Below are 4,965 nucleotides of genomic sequence, written 5' to 3' on the forward strand. Positions count from 1 at the left end.
CTCGCTCTCTTTCTCCCTTTGCCCTTCCCCCAACTCAAGTTTTCTCTCTCTCTCTCAAATAAATAAATAAATCTTGGGGAAAAAAAAAAAAAAAAGCCCAGGACAACAAATCAGTTAATGAATGAATTCAGCAAGCTTATAAGATAACAAGAGCAATATTCAAAGATCATGTGTTTCTCTAAACACTACCAATAAACAATTCAACAGTGAAATTAAGAAAACAATTTAATTTACTATGGCTTTAAAAATAGAAGGATACTTAGGAATAAATTTATCAAAAAAAAAAAAACTTGTACAAAATATGAAAAGGAATTAAAGAAGATTTAAATGAAAGACATTCCACATTCATGGATTAGGAGTTTTAATATTGTTAAAGTGGAAATAGTTACCGAATTGATCTACAAATTTAATGCAATTGCTACCAAAACCCAAGCTGTCTTTTTGCAGAAATTGACAGTTTTCAAATGCATATGGAAATAGAAGGGACTCAGAAGAGCCCAAACAACCTTGAAAAGGAAAAAAGTTGGAATTTCTGGACTTCAAACCTTACTATAAAATTGTAGTAATTAAGACCTTGTGGTATTAGCACCAAATTATACATGTAGCTTAATGGAATAGAATTCAGAAGCCAGAAATAAACCTTTGCACTTACAATTGATTTTCAACAAAGATGTCAAGACAGTTAAATGGGGAAAATACTCATGTCAATGAATAGTGCTGAGGTGACTGAAACCCACATGAATAAAGATGGACTCCCATGTTAGCTTAAAGTAAGCCAAATACCTAAATGTAAAAACCAAAACTATAAAACTCATAGAAGAAAACCTATGATTAAATCTTCATGATCTCAGATTAGGAAATCATTAGATATGACACCAAAACACAACAACAGAAATAGATAATTTGGATCTCAGCAAAATTAAAAACTTTTGTGCAAGGAGGGATATGCTCAAACCAGTGAAACAACAGCCCACAGAATGAGAGAAAACATTTGCAAATCACATATCTAATAAGGATTTGTATCTTCAGTGTATAAAAACTGTTAAAAGTGGAAGAGATTATGCTGAGTGAAATAATCCGAGCCGAGAGAGTCAATTATCATATGTTTTTGCTTACTTGTGGAGCACAAGGAATAACATGGAGGACATGGGGAGATGGAGAGGAGAAGTGAGTTAGGGGAAATTGGAGAGGGAGAGAAACCATGAGGGACTGTGGACTCTGAGGAATTAACTGAGGGTTTTGGAGAGGCAGGGTGTAGGAAGTTGGGTGAGCCTGGTGGTGGGTATTATGGAGGGCACGTATTGCATGGAGCACTGGTTGTGGTGCATAAACAATAAATTCTGGAACACTGAAAAGAAATTTAAAAAATAAATAAAGTTTTTTTTTTAAACTGCTACAAGTCAACAGTAAAGAGACAAATAAACCAATTTTAAAAATTGGCAAAGGACATGAAAAGGTATTTCTCCAAAGAAGAAATATATGTGGCAAATAAACTAATGAAGGTGATGATTACCATCACTAGGTATGAGGGAAATGCACATCAAAAGCACAATTATGTCACACTCACTAGAAAGACTACAATAAAAAAAATAATTAATAAATAAATAAAAATTTTTTAAACAGACAATAACGTCTTGGCAAGGATGTGGAAAATTGGAAACCTGGTACATGGCTTGTGGGAATGTAAAATGGTACAGCTAATGTGGACAACAGTTTGCCATTTTCTCAAAAAGTTAAACACAGAATTAACAGATGACCCAGCAATTCAACTCTTAGGTACATACCCAAGAAAACCGCCAAACAGACAAATCCTTACACATGAATGTTCATAGCAGCACTAACCACAATAGCCAAAAGGTGGAAATAGCCCAAATGTTCATCAGCAGATGAATGGATAAGTAAATTGTGGTATGGGGTACCTGGGTGGCTCAGTGGGTTAAAGTCACTGCCTTCAGCTCAGGTCGTGATCCCAGGGTCCTGGGATGGAGCCCCACATCGGGCTCTCTGCTCAGCGGGGAGCCTGCTTCCTCCTCTCTCTCTGTCTGCCTCTCTGCCTACTTGTGATCTCCGTCAAATAAATAGATAAAATCTTTTTTAAAAAATTGTGGTGTATACGTACAGTGGAATATCAGTCAGCCATAAAGAGGAATGAGGTTCGATATATGCTACAACATGAATGAACTTTGGAAGCCTTATGCTAAGTGAAAGAAGCCAGGCACAAAAGACCACATATTGTATGATTTCATTTATAGGACATATCCAGAATAGATCATTCCATAGTGATAGAAAGACTGGTGGTTGCCAGGGACAGGAAGAATGGATAGAGACTGCTTAATGGGTTCAGGTTTCCTTTTGGAGTGATGAAAATGCTCTGGAACTAGACAGAGGCAGTAGTCATACACACACCATTGTGAATGCTTTCCCTAACCTCCCCAATGAAATTAAATTCCTTTTATATGTTCTCATTGTCCCACATAAAACTCATTTCCAGCATTTATTACCATTATCATGTAAAATCCATTTGCTTGAGTATCTCTGCCAGTCAGACTAAACTGCGGGAAGGCAAGATTTTGTTTGATTCAGCACGGCGTACTCAGGGTCCAGTACTTAGGAGGTGTTCGATAAACAAGCATTTGAAAGCTCAATAGAATAAATGAATATTTGAAAATTCTTTGCACAGTGCCTTGCATATATGAGGTGTTTTTACATCTAAAAAAAAATCATTTTTGGAAAACAGTTTGGTGGTTCCTCAAAATTTAAAGAATTATCATATGATCCAGCAATTCTACTTGTATGTATGCACCAGCCACCCCCCAAAAAAATGAAAGCTGAGACTGAACCAGATACTTGTACACACACATCCATAGTGACATAATTCACAAGAGCCAAAAAGGTGAAGTCAACCCAAACGTGCATCAACAGATGAATGAGGCTGAGGGTCACATTGAGCTGTGAGCTGCTGCTGTGCTGTGTTTAGAGTCAGCACCATGGCAGAAGACTTCAAGACCAAAATCAAGAACTACCAGACTTCCCCTTTTGACAGCCCCTTCCGCAACCAAAACCAGACCAGGAACTGCTGGCAGAACTACCTGGACTTCCACCGCTGTGAGAAGGCAATGACTGCTAAGCGGGGCAATGTCTCTGTGTGTGAATGGTACTGGTGTGCGTACAAGTCCCTCTGCCCCATATCCTGGGTGTCGGCCTGGGACGACCGCCAGGCAGAAGGCCTGGGAAGATCTGAAATGGCCCCTCCTACCCTCTGTCCTCCGTCCTTCTCCCAGGGTGGTGAAGGGGGACCTGGGTGCATGGTGATCCCCACCCTGGGGTTCTGAATCATGGCCTAACTAATAATAAATACTCATTGGAAAAGTGTAAGACTGAGTATGTGTAAAAGAGCCAGGTGAGCGGGCATGAAGCTGTGGTGGGAATGAATACCTTGACCAGTAAGAGGGGCTTCAGGCTGATTGCTTTTTTCTGTTTTGTTTTGTTTCATTTTGTTAAACTGACCACCTTCTCTACACCAGACAATAGAGTGAGTGAGAGAATAGTCTCAAGCCCCTGAAAGTGCTAAAATTTATCTGTATGTTCCCCTTTATTTATACAATTTCAAAAAACTTTACTTGAGTAATTTTTGAACTGCACAAAAATAGTATAATAAAAATTCCTGTGTACCCATCCAAAAAAAAAAAAAAGATGAATGAATAAGCAAAATGTGGTATATCCATAAAATGGAATATCATTCAGCAAAAAAAAAAAGGAAGAACTACTGATGCATGCTACAGTGTGGATGAACCAAGTGAAAAAAATGAGAAGCAAAAGATCACAACCTTATGATACAATTTATGTGAAATTTTTCAGAATGGGCAAGTCTACAGAGACAGGAGATAGATTGGTAGTTGTTTTAAGATGGGAAGGGGAGAAAAGAACGGGTAGTGGCTTCTAATGGGCATGGTTTCCCTTTGTGATGATGGGACTGTCCTATAATTAGACTGTGGTGATGGTTGTATAACTTTGACAGTATACCAAAAACTATTACACACTGAGAATCAGTAAATATTATGATATGTAAATTACCTCAATAAAGTTGCTTTTAAAAAATAAAAATAATATGTACTAGTAAAAGAGCAAATTAAATCCAACACAGGCAAAAGAAAGGAAATAATAAAAAGCTGAAGTTAAGAAAATTAAAAACAGGGGCTCCTGGGTGGCTCAACGGGTTAAAGCCCCTGTCTTTGGCTTAGATCATGATCCCAGGGTCCTGGGATCGAGCCCCACATCAGGCTCTCTGCTCGGCAGGGAGCCTGCTTCCTCCTCTCTGTCTGCCTGCCTCTCCGCCTACTTGTGATCTCTGCCTGCCAAAAAAAAAAAAAAAAAAAATTAAAAACAAAAAATACAGAAAAATCAATGAAATGAAAAATTCATCCTTTGAGATGGTCATTAAAACTGATAAACTTCTATTAGTCTGATCAAAAAAGGTGGGGGAAGATGAAAATTATAATCAGGAACTAGGGAGAAACATCTATAGATCCTACAGAACAAAAAGGATATCAAAGTTATGTTAATAACTTTATCACCATAAATGTGACAAGGTGGATGAATGACCAAATCCTTAAAAGGTACTAATTAACAAAGCTTATTTGAGAAAAATAAATAAATAACCTGAATATTCCTGTACCTATTAAAGAAATTGAATTTGTAGTTAAAAACCTTATCACAAAGATGACTACAGACTCAGATAGTTTCACTGGCACACTGTATAAAACATTTAATAGTATCAATTTTACACAGTCTTTCAGACGATAAAAGATGAGAGAATTCCTCCCAGTTCATTTTATGAGAAATCATTATCCTGACACCAAAACCCGAAAGAAAAAAAAAAAATACAAGAAAAAACATTATAAATTTATATCCTTCATGGACATAGGTGAAAAAAAATCCTAATAAAATATTAACAAATCTTGGGAT

At 37.2% G+C, this 4,965-nt stretch overlaps 1 pseudogene across 1 annotated transcript; it reads left to right on the forward strand.

Annotated features, from left to right (window-relative positions):
* Nucleotides 1-2,937: 2,937 nt before the first annotated feature.
* Nucleotides 2,938-3,359, forward strand: LOC309858120 (cytochrome c oxidase subunit 6B1 pseudogene; annotated as a pseudogene). The gene has a single exon. The product of its transcript is annotated as a cytochrome c oxidase subunit 6B1 pseudogene (transcript).
* The last annotated feature ends 1,606 nt before the right edge of the window (nt 3,360-4,965 follow it).

The sequence above is a fragment of the Mustela nivalis genome, assembly GCF_964662115.1.
Source record: "Mustela nivalis genome assembly, chromosome: 2".
NCBI classification, from domain to species: domain Eukaryota; kingdom Metazoa; phylum Chordata; class Mammalia; order Carnivora; family Mustelidae; genus Mustela; species Mustela nivalis.